We start from the raw sequence: 15,547 nt of genomic DNA on the forward strand, positions 1-15,547 counted from the left end.
CACAAGCAGGCATAGATTCATATACAAGCCTTTTTACATAATATCTTATAATATATATAACATACAACTCCTATCCCTCTTATAAAATTGTAATAACAAAGACGAGGGAAGAAAAATAATCTAATTAATACAACAGCATATAACCAAACGCAGTACAACTCTCCTTAATGCTTCTTCTTTCGGTTCTTGAAAAGGTAAAGTTGTAGGGGGGTGAGAACCTAACCACACGGTCTCACCACGGAGTTTCAAAGTTGTCATAAGAAGATATTTAATAAGAGAACTATTTTCAAGCTCAGTGATTATCATTGCCTTATGAATCTTTTAAAAAACCAATAGGTAAGCGTTCAAAACCTTATTAAAGAAATAATGTTTAATCTTTCAGAAATCCGAAACCTTTCCTTTCTTATAAGAAAATCTCAAACAGAAACCAACCATGCAATCAAACAACACAATCATTAATTTAGCACCAAAATTCATTCTCAAATGTGGCACGCCAGGACAAACACGGGCAAGACAGACAAGGAAAGTACAAGTAAGTAGCAGTTACAGCAAATAGTTCAAGTAGCAGTTAAGAACAGTTTAGCAATTAGGCAAACCAAAACAAGTTCAAACCCAAGCAAAGCATACAAATGCATATGATGCATGCCTGTCCTATGGCTGATGAGGCTCATCTGTCGGTTATCCAGCCAACCTGACAAGTCTGAATTATCCTTAGACTGCCCCCCGACGTGCATCCCCAAGAGTTTATGCATAGCTTTTCTCAAATAATCGATATTGCTCAATGGGGGTAACATTCCTGGGAATTTATATAGTGCCCGGTCACACTTACGTCGTAGGGTCAACAGAGTATCGAGTTTTTAATCTGGTACACGTGGTGGCAAACCATGGTACTTTATCCAAGCAACCTCGTATCTCAGATAATTCAAATTCTTAAGCCATATGAATAATTCAAAGATCATATCTCAACATTCTCAATCCATATCTCAACATTCTCAACATTCATCAATCCAAATCTCATTTCCAAATTCATTCAAAAACCATATTTCAAAGAAAATCCTCATTATCCTTCTTTCCATTTCGTTCATTAACAATCACAATTCAAAACATGATTCTTTATTTGCTAAATAAATCAATCTTAAAACATATAACGCTTAAAAACAAATCTTTTTAATTAATTACTTCGAATAAAACTTCCAATTTTATAAAAATTTCGGCAACATCTCCTCTAAAACTCGGACTCTGCCACCCTTTTCGGGTTCCATCCAAACCTTCCTCAAATCTTTTTCTCAACCATTTCCAAATCTCATTCAGTTTCAAAAATTCAACCAGTTTCAATATCAAATTGTTTTCAAAGCGAATCAGTGCCAATAATAAATCTCATTTTAAAAAAAAAAAAATCAAACCAGCTCAAATACTAAATCATTTATAAAGTCAGACTAACTTAAAATTAAACCATTTCCAAAATTAATTCAGTTTCATATACCAAATCATTTCCAAAGCCAGTTCATTTACATTATCAAAAATAGCTTCAAAACTAAGAAAACCATTTTTCATAATAATTCAACTAAATAACCGTTCAGACTAATTTCTTTTCAGCAATCACAAACCACTCAAGCAATCAAGCAATCAGTCATTCGGTCCAGCAAACAACCACATTTATAAGACAATCATAATCACAGACATATTTTTCTCACATTAATATCTATTTGTAACAACTCTGTAATGTAAAATATATTTTAAGAAAAACCCCTACCTCGATTAGTCGCAAGTTGCATAATTAAACCCATTAAATCATTATTCTCATGTTAACAGCAGCAACCGCAGAAATTCCCAAGCAACCACAGGGATCACGGCAACAACCACATATTTGACATAATTTAGAATTAACGCGGGACGGATATTGAGCGATATTAGAACATAATTGATAATAGAGTATTGCGATAAACAAGAATGGAACCGAATAATCTTACCATGATAAACAGACTAGAATGACATAATAGCAACTTCTAAATTGACTGGACAGCAGCTCTAATAACGGCCGGAAGCTCTGATGGTTCTGCAGCAGTGGTGACTATATAATACGATGCAAACAACCTCAGTAACAACTCACGGTAGAAGCAACTTAACAAAAAAGAAGATCTGAGGCAAGATTAGAGTTTACCAAACTGACTTAGGCCTCAATAGTGGTTTCTGGTGGCAGTGGCAGCAGAGTGGAGTGGTGCACGAAAATTACACTCACACTATGTAATTCCGCACAACTAACCAGCAAGTGCACTGGATCGTCCATGTAATACCTTACGTGAGTAAGGGTCGATTCCATGGAGATTGCCGGCTTGAAGCAAGCTATGGTTATCTTATTATTCTTAGTCAGGATACCAATAGGGTTCTTTCGTTTCAATTGTAAAAAGTGAAAGAGTATGAGATGATTATTTGTTACGCAGTAAGGGAGAATGTGTTGGAGTTTTGGAGATGCTTTGTCTTCTGAATCTCTGCTTTTCTACTGTCATCTTCTTCACGCACGCAAGGTTCCTCTTATGGCAAGCTGTGTGTTGGTGGATCACTGTTGTCAATGGCTACCATCCATCCTCTCAGTGAAAATGGTCCAGGTGCGCTGTCACCGTACGGCTAATCATCTGTCGATTCTCACTCATGCTGGAATATGATCCATTGATCCTTTTGTGCCTGTCACTACGCCCAACCCTTGTGAGTTTGAAGCTCATCATAGTCATTCAATCCCTGAATCCTAATCGGAATACCACAGACAAGGTTTAGACTTTTCAGATTCTCAAGAATGCTGCCAATGGATTCTAGCTTATACCACGAAGACTCTGATTAAGAAATCCAAGAGATACTCATTCAATCTAAGGTAGAATGGAGGTGATTGTCAGGCACGCGTTCATAGATTAAGAATGGTGATGAGTGTCACGGATCATCACATTCATCATATTGAAGTGCGAATGAATATCTTAGATAGAAACAAGCGTGATTGAATAGAAAACAGAAATAATTGCATTAATCCATCGAGACACAGTAGAGCTCCTCACCCCCAACAATGGAGTTTAGAGACTCATTCCGTCAAAGAGTACAAAGTCCAGATCTAAAAATGTCAAGAGGTACAAGATAAATCTCTATAACTTGTTTAAATACTAAACTAGTAACCTAGGTTTATAGAAAATGAGTAAACTAAGAAAGATAGTGCAGAAATCCACTTCTGGGGCCCACTTGGTGTGTGCTGGGGCTGAGAGTTGAGCTTTTCATGTTCCTGGGCTATTTCTAGAGTTAAACATCAGGTTGTAACCTATTTTGGGCGTTTAACTCTAATTTGCAACTTGTTTCTGGCGTTTAACGCCAGAATGCAACATGGAACTGGCGTTAAACGCCAGTTTACATCGTTTATCTTCGAGCAAAGTATGGACTATTATATATTTCTGGAAAGCCCTAGATGTCTACTTTTCAACCCAATTAAGAACACGCCAATTGGACTCCTATAACTCCAAAAAATCTATTCCGAGTGTAGGGAGGTCAGAATCCAACAGCATCAGCAGTCCTTTTTCAGCCTGAATCAAATTTTTGCTTAGCTCCCTCAATTTCAGCCAGAAAATATCTGAAATCATAGAAAAACACACAAACTCATAGTAAAGTCCAGAAATATGAATTTTGCCTAAAAACTAATAAAAATATACTAAAAACTAACTAAAACATACTAAAAACTACATGAAATTACCCCCAAAAAGCGTATAAAATATCCGCTCATCACAACACCAAACTTAAACTGTTGCTTGTCCCCAAGCAACTAGATAAATAAAATAGGATAAAAAGGAATCAAGAAGCAATAATATCTCAGAGTTTTAAGTGAAGCTCAGATTCTAATTAGATGAGCGGGACTAGTAGCTTTTTGCTTCCGAACAGTTTTGGCATCTCACTTTATCCTTTGAAATTCAGAATGATTGGCATCTATAGGAACTCATAATTCAGATAGTATTATTGATTCTCCTAGTTTAGTATGTTGATTCTTGAACACAGATACTTTATGAGTCTTGGCTGTGGCTCTAAGCACTTTGTTTTCCAGTATTATCACCGGATACATAAATGCCACAGACACATAACTGGGTGAACCTTTTCAGATTGTGACTTATCTTTGCTAGAGTCCCCAATTAGAGGTGTCCAGAGTTCTTAATCATACTCTTTTGCTTTGGATCACGACTTTAACCACTCAGTCTCAAGCTTTTCACTTGGACCTGCATGCCACAAGCACATGGTTAGGGACAACTTGATTTAGCTGCTTAGGCCTGGAATTATTTCCTTGGGCCCTCCTATCCATTGATGCTCAAAGCCTTGGATCCTTTTCACCCTTGCCTTTTGGTTTAAATGGCTATTGGCTTTTTCTGCTGCTCCTTTTTTTTCACTGCTTTTTCTTTCTTTAAGAATCAATTTCATGATTTTTCAGATCATCAATAACATTTCTCTTGTTCATCATTCTTTCAAGAGCCAACAATTTTAACATTCATAAAATTCAATATAAAAAATATGCACTGTTTAGGCATTCATTCAGAAGACAAAAAGTATTGCCACCACATATAAATAATTAGAATTTTCTTTATTAAAAACTCGAAAAAATATTGCCTCCTTATTCTAAAAATCTGCTAATTTATTCATGTTTGATGATGATGAGAAAAATAAATTACAGCTTAATTAGAGATAAAATCAAAATAGATATACTAATTACTACTACTCATATATAACTTCTAAGGTAAATTCCTAATAAGAACAATTATCACAGAGTTAAGGCTAAGATTAGGACTCAACAACCTTTATTTTGGGAGGTGGATGCTCCTTTAGTCTGTGGAGTGCTCGGCCCTTGAAGAGATAGCTTCTAATGCTTCAGTTCCTTCAGTTCATGCCTTTGCTCTTCTTGTTCCCCAAGCAGTTTGCAAAGCATGCTATTTTGATTTTTCTGTTCTTTCTTTAGTTGGTCCATAGCTTCTTGCAACTTGGTAACAGATGCTTCAAGACGCTCCCAGTATTCAATTTGAGGGATTTTCGGGAGGAACTCCTGTGCTTTCCTCTTGATGGGGTCGTCCTGCACTTGTTGTCCTTCCATTGATTTTTTGGTGATTGGTTGCTCGACTGAGATATACTCATTTACTCCCATCTTTACCCCAACATCTTTACATAGCATAGAGATTAAGCTTGGATAAGTCAATTTGGCATCCTTGGAGTTCTTGTTTGTAATTGTGTAAAGCTCACAAGAAATCAGCTGATGAACTTCCACTTCTTTTTCCAACATAATGCAATGGATCATTACTGCTCTTTTGATGGTGACTTCAAAGCTGTTACTAGTGGGCAGTATAGAACGCCCAATGAAGTCTATCCAGCCTCTGGTGACTGGTTTGAGATCTCCTCTCTTGAGTTGGTTTGGGACACCCTTTGTGTTGGTTGTCCACTTGGTTCCAGGGAGGTATATGTCCTCTAGAATTTTGTCCAAGCTCTTATCTGTTCTCATCATTCTTCTATTAAAGGAATCTGGGTCATCTTGCAATTGAGGCAGCTTGAAGATCTCTCTTATTTTATCAGGGTAGAGGTGAACAATCTTCCCTATGACCAGAGTTCAGTAGTCATAGAAGGCGGTTCCAGCTATTCTCTACCTGTCTGTTTGCCACAGATTAGAGTAGAATTCCTGAACCATATTTCTTCCCACCTTTGTTTTAGGATTAGCTAGGATTTCCCAGCTCATGTTTCGAATTTGCTATTGGATCTCCGGATATTCGTCTTCTTTCAAATCGAATTTAACTTCCGGGATCACTGACCTTAGACCTATTATTTTGTAGTAATGGTTTGAATGTTCTTTGGTTAAGAACTTCCCTTGATTTCAAAGTGATTTTGGAATATTCTCTTTCTTGCCTCTTGGAGTGGTTTGTTTTCCCTTAGGAGCCATGATCTTAGTGGGTATTGGCTTAGTGATCATGGATAAACACACCAAACTTAGAGGTTTGCTTGTCCTCAAGCAAAAGAAAGGAAAGGAGAGGGATTGAGGGAGAGCCAAGTTCGAATTGTGAAGGAGAGGAGGGAGGCCGAACGTGGATTTAAAGGGAGGGGGTGGATTTTCGAAAATTTTTGGAAAAAGATAGGATAGAAGATATGATTTGTAAAAGATAAGTATGATAGGAAAAAGATGTAATTTAAAATTGAAAAGATATAAAAGATATTTGAAAAAGATAAATCTAAATTTTGAAAAAGATATTGTGAAGATTTGAAAAAGATATTGATAAGTTGAAAAGATTTGAGAGGAAAAAGAGATAGATTTGTTTTGAAAAAGATTTGAAAAGAAGTTGAAGAGGATTTGAAAAATATTTATGTTTAGAATTAAGATACATTTGATATCTTTGAAAAAGGATTTGAAAAATTAGGATTTGTAATATGTTTATGCAAGATATTATGGATGGAAACATGAAAATTTGAAAAAAAATCAAGTTGGGAACAAAAACTTCCTCCCTTCCACAATCTTGGTGTTAAACGCCCAACTGCTGCATGTTTTGGGCGTTTAACGCCCAGTTGGTGCTTGGTCTGGGCGTTTAACGCCCAGGTGTTGCTTATAGCTGGCGTTAAATGCCAGAAACTCCTTTATCACTGGGCATTTTTCTGAACGCCCAGGACGCTGTAAATCTAGCGTTAAACGACCAGAAGCTGCTTTTTTCTGGCGTTTAACGCCCAGATAGCTATCTCTACTGGCGTTAAACGCCCATTGGATGCCTCTTTTGGGTGCTTAACATCCAAAACAGCTTTTACTGGCTTTTTTGCATCAGTGAGCTTCTTTTTGTTGTTTTATCCTCTGAATCCTTCTGTAACTCTGTGAACTCATGCAATTGCTATTTTACCTTGAAGATAATTAATATGAACCTGTAAAATTATCATTTAATTAACAAATAAGCTTTGTTAATGGCTGGGTTGCCTCCCAGCAAGCGCTTCTTTATTGTCTTTAGCTGGACTATTACTGAGCTTTAGTCAAGTCTCAGTTTTGAGCATTCTTGCTCAAAATTGCTTTCAAGATAATGTTTGACTCTCTGTCCATTAACAATAAATTTTTTGTTAGAGTCATTATCATGAAGCTCTACATATCCATATGGTGACACACCTGTAATCACATATGGTCCTCTCCACCGGGATTTTAACTTTTCGGGGAATAATCTGAGCCTAGAGTTAAACAGCATAACCTTCTGTCCTGGCTCAAAGACTCTGGATGACAGCTTCTTATCATGCCATCTTTTTGCTTTCTCTTTGTAAAATTTTGCATTTTCGAAAGCATTGAGCCTGAATTCCTCTAGCTCATTTAACTGGAGCAATCGTTTTTCTCCAGCTAACTTGGCATCAAGGTTTAGGAATCTGGTTGCCCAATAGGCCTTGTGTTCCAGTTCCACTAACAAGTGACAGGCTTTTCCATACACAAGCTGGTATGGAGAATCATCCAAGCTTCTTGCCCAATCCCTTCTACGGTCAATCACAGTCTGTTCCAGGATTCTTTTAAGTTCTCTATTAGAGACTTCATCTTGCCCATTTGTCTGTGGATGATATGGAGTTGCCACCCTGTGGCTAACTCCATATCGAACCATAGCAGAGTAAAGCTGTTTATTGCAGAAATGAGCGCCCCCATCACTGATTAGTACTTTAGGGACTCCAAATCTGCTGAAGATGTGTTTCTGGAGGAATTTCAGCACTGTCTTAGTATCATTAGTGGGTGTTACAATAGCCTCCACCCATTTGGATACATAATCCACTGCCACCAGAATATAAGTGTTTGAGTATGATGGTGGAAAAGGCCCCATGAAGTCAATACCCCAAACATCAAACAACTCAATCTCCAAGATCCCTTGTTGAGGCATGGCATAACCGTGAGGCAGATTGCCAGATCTTTGGCAACTATCACAATTACATACAAACTCTCGGGACTCTTTATAGAGAGTAGGCCAGTAGAAGCCACATTGGATGACTCTTGTGACTGTTCGCTCACTTCCAAAATGTCCTCCATACTATGATCCATGGCAATGCCAGAGGATCTTCTGTGCTTCTTCTTTAGGCACCCATCTACAGATTACTCCGTCTGCACATCTCTTGAAGAGATATGTTTCATCCCAAAGATAGTACTTTACATCCGAAATCAATTTCTTTGATTACTGCCTACTATACTCTTTGGGTATGAATCTCACAGCCTTGTAGTTTGCAATGTCTGCAAACCATGGTACTTCCTGGATGGCAAGGAGTTGCTCATCTGGAAAGTTTTCAAAGATCTCAGTAAGAGGAAGGGACGCCCCTTCTACTGGTTCTATTCGGGACAGGTGATCTGCTACTTGGTTCTCTGTCCCTTTTCTGTCTCTTATTTCTATATTAAACTCTTGCAAAAGCAACACCCATCTTATGAGTCTGGGTTTTGAATCTTGCTTTGTGAGTAGATATTTAAGAGCAGCATGGTCAGTGTACACAATCACTTTTGATCCTACTAAATAAGATTTAAACTTGTCAATGGCGTAAACCACTGCAAGTAACTCTTTTTCTGTGGTTGTGTAATTCTTCTGTGCGTCATTTAAAATACGACTGGCATAATAAATGACGTGCAGAAACTTGTCATGCCTTTGTCCCAACGCTGCACCAATGGCATGGTCACTGGCATCACATATTAGTTCAAATGGTAATGTCCAGTCTGGTGCAGAGATGACTGGTGCTGTAACCAGCTTAGCTTTCAAAGTCTCAAATGCCTGCAGACGCTCCTTATCAAAGATAAATGGCGTGTCAGCAGCTAGCAGATTACTCAGAGGTTTTGCAATTTTTGAAAAATCTTTTATAAACCTCCTATAGAATCCTGCATGCCACAGAAAGCTTCTGATTGCCTTTACATTAGCAGGTGGTGATAAATTTTCAAATACCTCTACCTTAGCTTGATCCACCTCTATTCCCTTGTTCGAAATTTTGTGCCCAAAGACAATTCCTTCAGTCAACATAAAGTGACATTTCTCCCAGTTTAAAACCAGGTTAGTCTCTTGGCACCTCTTTAAAACAAGTGCTAGATGGTCAAGACAGGAGCTGAATGAGTCTCCAAATACTGAAAAGTCATCCATGAAGACTTCCAGAAAATTTTCCACCATATCAGAGAAAATAGAGAGCATGCACCTTTGAAAGGTTGCAGGTGCATTGCACAGACCAAATGGCATCCTTCTGTAGGCGAATACTCCAGATGGACATGTGAATGTTGTTTTCTCTTGGTCCTGGGGATCTACTGCAATTTGGTTGTAACCTGAATAGCCATCCAAAAAATAGTAGTAATCATGACCTGCTAGTTTCTCTAGCATATGGTCTATGAATGGTAAAGGAAAATGATCTTTTCTGGTGGCTGTATTGAGCTTTCTGTAGTCAATACACATACACCACCCTGTAACTGTTCTTGTAGAAACAAGTTCATTCTTTTCATTATGAACCATTGTCATACCTCCCTTCTTGGGGATAACTTGGACAGGGCTCACCAGGGGCTATCAGAAATAGGATAAATAATCCCGGCCTCTAGTAACTTAGTGACATCTTTCTGCACTACTTCCTTCATGGCTGGATTTTGCCGCCTCTGTGGTTGAACCACTGGCTTAGCATCATCCTCCAATAGGATCTTGTGCATGCATCTGGCTGGGCTAATGCCCTTAAGATCACTTATGGACCACCCAAGAGCTGTCTTGTGTGTCCTTAGCACTTGAATTAGTGCTTTCTCTTCCTGTGACTCTAAAGCAGAGCTTATGATCACGGAAAAAGTGTCATCCTCTCCTAGAAATGCATATTTCAGGGATGGTGGTAGTGGTTTGAGCTTGGGTTTAGGAGGCTTCTCCTCTTCCTGAGGAGTTTTCATAGGTTCTTTTGTTTTCTCTGGTTCCTCCAGATCAGGCTGAACATCTTTAAAAATGTCCTCTAGCTCTGATTCAAGACTCTCAGTCATATTGACATCTTCCACTAGAGAGTCAATAATATCAACGCTCATGCAGTCGTTTGGGGTGTCTGGGTGCTGCATAGCTTTGACAACATTCAACTTAAACTCATCCTCATTGACTCTCAGGGTCACCTCCCCTTTTTGGACATCAATGAGGGTTCGTCCAGTTGCTAGGAAAAGTCTTCCAAAAATGAGAGTTGCACTCTTGTGCTCCTCCATTTCCAGCACCACAAAGTCAGTGGGAAAGACAAACGGCCCAACCTTGACAATCATATCCTCAATTACGCCTGATGGAATTTTAGTGGAGCCATCAGCAAGTTGGAGGCATATCCGGGTTGGTTTGACTTCTTCAGTCAAACCAACCTTTCTGATAGTGGATACAAGTATCAGGTTAATACTTGCCCCAAGATCACATAGAGCTGTCTTGGTACAAGTACCCTCTAATGTGCATGGTATCATAAAGCTTCCGGGATCTTTAAGCTTCTCTGGTAAGCTTTTCAAAATGACTACACTGCATTCTTCAGTGAGGAATACTTTTTTAGTTTCTCTCCAATCCTTCTTATGACTTAAGATCTCTTTCATGAACTTAGCATAAGAGGGTATTTGCTCAAGTGCCTCTGCAAACGGGATCTTTATTTCAAGAGTCCTGAGATAGTCTGCAAAGCGGACAAATTGTTTATCCTGTTCTGCTTGGCTGAGTTTCTGAGGATAAGGGATCTTGGCTTTATATTCCTTAACCTTAGTTGCTGCAGGTTTATTTCCTACAGAGGTGGTTGGAGAAGCCTTCTTAGGAGGGTTACTATCAGCACTTTCAGGTGTCTGATCCCTCATTGGCGTTTGAACACCGGGATTAGGGGTTGGACGGGCGTTTAACGCCAGTTTTTCACTCTTTTCTAGCGTTTGAACGCCAGAAGTGGGCATCCACTAGGCGTTTAACGCTAATTTTTCACCTTTTTCTGGCGTTTGAATGACAGAATTATTCTTCTCTGGGCTCGTACTATCCTCAGAAGGATTTTGGGCAGTGGTTTGCTCATCCTCTATCAGTTGTTCCTTCCTTGACTTGATGTTGCCTTGAGTTGAGACATTTAATGTCTTTCCACTCCTTAATTGAACAGCTTGACATCCTTCTGTTATTTGTCTGGATAACTGCTGTTTTGTTTGATTCAATTGTTTTTCCATACTTTGGTTAGCATCATTGGTTTCTTGTAGCGTTTCCTTAAATTCTGCTAGCTGTTCTATTAGATAACATAATTGCTGATTGAGTTCAGCAACTTGTTCTGGAGGACTAAGTCCAGTGGATACTGCCTTCGCTTCTTCTTTCATGGAGGACTCACTACTTAAGTACAAATGCTGATTTCTAGCAACTGTATCTATGAGCTCTTGAACTTCTTCAATTGTCTTCCTCATGTGTATAGATCCACCAGCTGAGTAGTCTAGAGATATCTGGACTTTTTCTGTAAGCCCATAGTAGAAGATGTCTAACTGCACCCACTTTGAAAATATTTCCGAGGGACATTTCCTTAGCATCTCTCTATACCTCTCCCAGACATCATAAAGAGATTCATAATTCTCTTGTTTAAAGCCTTGGATGTCCAGCCTTAGCTGTGTCATCCTTTTTGGAGAGAAATATTGATTCAGAAATTTGTCTGATAACTGTTTTCATGTTCTTATGCTTGCTGTGGGTTGGTTATTTAGCCACCTCTTAGCTTGATCTTTTACAGCAAATGAAAATAGTAATAATCTGTAGACATCCTGATCTACTTCCTTATCACGTACTGTGTCAGCAATTTGTAAGAACTATGCCAGAAACTCAGTAGGTTCTTCTTGTGGAAGACTGGAATACTGACAATTTTGCTGCTCTATGATAATGAGCTGAGAATTTAACTCAAAACTGTTGGCTCTGATAGAAGGTATACAGATTCTACTTTCATATGAAGTAGTAGTGGGGTTGGCATATGACCCCAGAGTCCTTCTAGACTATTCATTTCCACTTAGATCCATGATAGAAAAAGGAAGATGATGTGAATTGTAAATAAACAATAAATATTTTTATTTTTATTTTTATTTTTATTTATTTTTTTGAAAACCGAAGTAAAAAAAAGATAAAGATAAAATAAAATAAATGAAAAATTGAATGTAAGTTTCGAAAATTAAGAGGAGAGAGAAAGTGGTTAGGTAGTTTTAAAAAAGATGTGTCCTAAAATTAAAGATACTTGAGGATCAACACTTGTAAGAAAATAAAAGAAAAAGATTTGAAAAAGATATGATTTAAAATTTTAAAGGTTGAAGTTTTCTTAACAAGAAAACACCAAATTTAAAATTTTTCAATCAAACTACAAAATGGGACAAGCAATTCAAAAAATTTAAAAAAAAAGAAAAAGGATTTTGAAAAAGTTTTATAAAAGATTTTTGCAAAATATAAAAAAATTTTGAAAAAGATTTTATTTTGAAAGAGATTTAAAAAGATAAAGATTTTTAAAATTGAAATTTTGACTTGACTAACAAGAAACACTAAATTTTAAAAAATATTTTACTAAGTCAACCTAAAGATTTCGAAAATTATGAGCAATTAGAGGAAAATATATTTTTTATTTTTAAAATTTAATGAAGGAAGAGAAAAACAACAAAATGACTCAAGACACAAAAATTTTGGATCAAAAGAAAGAGAACATGCAAGAACACTTTGAATATCAAGATGAACACCAAGAACAAATTTTGAAAATTTTTAAGAAAACAAAAACACACAGGACACCAAACTTAAAAATTTTTATAATTTGGACACTAATAATTCGAAAATGCACAAGAAAAACAAGGAAAGACACAAAACAAGAAAAACTGAAGATCAAACAATGACAAAAAAATTCGAAAATATGAAGGAAACCAAAAACATGCAATTGACATCAAACTTAAAATATGAAACTAGACTCAAACAGAAAACTCTAAACCAACAAAAATAAATTATTCCTAATCTAAGCAACAAGATGAACCATCAGTTGTCCAAACTCGAATAATCCCCGACAACGGCGCCAAAAACTTGGTGCACGAAATTGTGAATCACACTTTTCACAACTCCGGTGCCACTAACCATGAAGTGCGCTGAGTCGTCCAAGTAATACCTTACGTGAGTAAGGGTCGATCCCACGGAGATTGTCAGCTTGAAGCAATCTATGGTTATCTTGTAAACCTTAGTCAGGAGATTAATAATGAAAAGAGTTTTGTTTGTAAAAAGTAAAAGAACATGAAATGAATAATACTTATTATGCAGGAATGGAGAATGGATTGAGGTTTTGGAGATGTTCTGTCTTCTGAATCTCTGCTTTCCTACTGTTGTCTTCTTTACGCACGCAAGGCTCCTTCCATGGCAAGCTGTATGTTGGTGGATCACCGTTGTCAATGGCTACCATCCGTCCTCTCAGTGAAAATGGTCCAACTACGGGTTCCGTAGGACTAATCATCTGTCGGTTCTCACTCGTGCTTGAATAGGATCCATTGATCCTTTTGCACATTGTCACTGCACCCAACATTTGTGAGTTTGAAGCTCGTCACAATCACCTCTTTCCAGATCCTACTCGAAATACCACAGACAAGGTTTAGACTTTCCAGATCTCATGAGTGCTGCCAATTGATTCTAGCTTATACCACGAAGACTCTGGTTTCACAGATTTGAATACTCTGTTGTCAAGAGAGGCAATCAAACTCGTGAACCAGGAATCCAAGAGATACACACTCAATCTAAGGTAAAACGAAAGTGGTTGTCAGGCACGCGTTCATAAGTTGAGAATGGTGATGAGTGTCACGGATAATCATATTCATCATGTTGAAGTGTGAATGAATATCTTAGAATAGAAACAAACGTGATTGAATAGAAAACAGAAATAATTGTATTAATCCATCGAGACACAGCAGAGCTCCTCACCCCCAACCATGGGGTTTAGAGACTCATGCCGTAGAAGATACAAATTCAGATGTAAAATGTCATGAGGTACAAAATGAATCTCTAAAAGTAATTTTTATACTAAACTAGTAACCTAAGTTTACAGAAAATGGGTAAACTAAGATAGATAGTGCAGAAATCCACTTCCGGGGCCCACTTGGTGTGTGTTTGGACTGAGCATTGAAGCTTTCACGTACGTAGGCTGGTGTTAAACGCCAGCTTTGGTGCCAGTTTAGGCGTTTAACTCCAACTTTTATGCCAGTTCTAGCGTTTAACGCCAGAAAAGGGTAAAAAGCTGGCGTTTAAACGCCAGTTTGCGCTATCAAATCTCGGGCAAAGTATAAACCATTATATATTTCTGGAAAGCCCAAGATGTCTACTTTCCAACGCAATTGAGAGCGCGACAATTGGGCTTCTGTAGCTCCAAAAAATCCACTTCAAGTGCAGGGAGGTCAGAATCCAACAGCATTAGCAGTCCTTTTTTCAGCCTCTAAATCAGATTTTTGCTCAGGTCCCTCAATTTCAGCCAGAAAATACCTGAAATCACAGAAAAACACACAAACTCATAGTAAAGTCCAAAAATGTGATTTTTTTGCATAAAAACTAATAACAATATACTAAAAAGTAACTAAAACCTATTAAAAGCTACCTAAAAACAATGCCAAAAAGCTTATAAATTATCTGCTCATCACTTACCAAGTTCACTTTCTGAGTGCACAAATCGTGTTCTTAAAAACTAACACATAAGAATTATTAAACTTGAGAAGGTTACAAACGACACAAATGGTATTTGCAAGAAATCGGGAGAATACTCAAGTTCGTAGTTGAATAAAGATGGTACTTCGCAAAAATTTAAAAGAACACGTGTGATTATCAACAGAGAAGGCTGTATATAAGCAATGAAGTGTAGTATAAAGGGAGTTAATTCGAAAGTTTAAGAAGAAATTCTAAATCAAGAATTTCGACATGGCCAATAATAGGAAAGAGAGTACAACAATTTAGAACAACTTCAAATTGAACCTAAGAAAATTGGTTTATCTTTTTCTAAAGAAAGTATATAAATTCAATATTTTTTTTTTCAAAAAGCTAAACAAAGGTCAATATTATGTTATGCTAGATCAAATTCAAATTAAGATGATTTGTGTGAAGTTTATTATATACACACACACACACACACGAACGCTTCAAATTTTCTAAAGCAAGATTTCTGTTTTCATCTTAGTTAATTTTCATATATATAATGTTGCTAAAGAATCAAATTATGTTCAAATGAGAAAAGCTAAGGTAAGGTATTCTTGTAAAAATAAATAAAGACTAAGTAGTACTTTTAAATAGAAACATGCTTTAACTTTATATAGAAATTATTCATTTTTGCGAGGAAGTATTTATAAAATTAAAGGTTGCCGTATTTAGAATTCAACTAATAGTCACAATTAGAATTAAACAGAAAAAGGACCAATGTAAAACTATTTTCAAAAGAGATCCTAAAATAAAAATTGTAGAAAAAAACTACTAGAATTGATGCATTTTATCAAAACAAGGTCAATTTCTATCATTTTTACAAAGAAACATAAAACCAAAGATGGTAATCCGAGCAGGACACACAATAGTTGTAGAACACAAAACAGGACAACTAAATCGCATAATCAGTTTAT

This window comes from Arachis duranensis, chromosome 10 (assembly GCF_000817695.3).
Source record: "Arachis duranensis cultivar V14167 chromosome 10, aradu.V14167.gnm2.J7QH, whole genome shotgun sequence".
Lineage (NCBI taxonomy): Eukaryota > Viridiplantae > Streptophyta > Magnoliopsida > Fabales > Fabaceae > Arachis > Arachis duranensis.